The sequence below is a fragment of the Echinops telfairi genome, unplaced genomic scaffold (assembly GCF_000313985.2).
Source record: "Echinops telfairi isolate 266 unplaced genomic scaffold, ASM31398v2 ScPeMD7_7416;HRSCAF=8454, whole genome shotgun sequence".
In the NCBI taxonomy this organism is placed as follows: domain Eukaryota; kingdom Metazoa; phylum Chordata; class Mammalia; order Afrosoricida; family Tenrecidae; genus Echinops; species Echinops telfairi.
Genome location: NW_022111316.1, coordinates 2,878,290 through 2,879,505, shown reverse-complemented (window position 1 = coordinate 2,879,505; position 1,216 = coordinate 2,878,290).

Here is a 1,216-nt window from a genome sequence, read left to right as displayed (position 1 = left end):
TCGCTGTAGTTTGTGGTTCCTGCAAGATCTGCTTCACCATGCTACTAGAGTATACATCGCTTCAGCTGGGGACTGTCAGACCCTGTCATCCGCTGACTGTTGGTGACCTGCCTTGCTGTTTGCTGCCTATGGCCAGATAGACTGAATTGCTCTACAGAGGACTACCCAGTGGCCCTCAAGATTTGAAGGCCTGCCAGTGTATTAACTGTCTCATGGAAGTGAGTAGCACTGAGCCATTTGTACTGCTTGATAGATTAACTGTTTATTTCCTATGTTATATCTATATAAATATATATAAAATCATTAGTGTCCTAGTTTAATTTCACTAGAGAACCCTGTCTAACAGAATCCCTCTTGGTCATGAAGAATCTTTTTTTGATATGTTGTTGACTTATTTTGATGAGAATTTTTGTATCTATATTCATGAGTGAAATTGGTCTCTGTTTTCTGTCTTTGTGGGGCCTTTGCCTCGATTTAGTAACAGGGTTACACTCACTTCATAGGGTGAATTTGGGAGTTTGCTGTACCTTTCGATGTTCTGGAAGAGTCTGTGTAGAACAGTGACAGACCTCCCCTGAATAGTTAGTAGAATTCCCCTGTGAAACATTCCAGTCCTGGGCTTGTCTTGGTTGGAAGTTTCTTGATGACCTTCTCTATTTCTCCTTTTGTGATCGCTCTGTTCAGGTTTTCTGCATACACTGATGTTCATTTGGGTAGGCAGTGTATTTCTAGATATTTACCCATTTATTCTAGATTATCAAGATTGTTGGCGTATAGTCTTGTTAATGTGTTATTGTTCTTTTTAATTCATTTAGATTTGCTGTGACTTCACCCTTGTCATCTCTGTCTAGATATTTAAATCTTATTTATCTTTCTTTTCCTTTAAGTTAGCTGGCCTCTGTCAATTTTGTTTATCCTTTCAAAGAACCAATTTCTTTTTTTGTTGATTTTTCCCATTGTTTTCCACTTCATTAATTTCTTCTCCAATCCTTATGATTTGCTTTCTCCTGCTTTTCGAGGGTGCATGTTGTCCTTGTGAGAGCTGTGGAAGGTGTGTTATGGAGTTGATTTTGAATTTCTCCTCTTGTTCCTGTGTGTATTGATTACTATAAATTGCCCTCTGATAACTGCCCTTGCTGTGTCTCCAAGGTTTGGGTATGCTGTTTTATCATTCTGTTGTTTCAAAGAATTTCTTAATTTCATCCTTTATTTGATC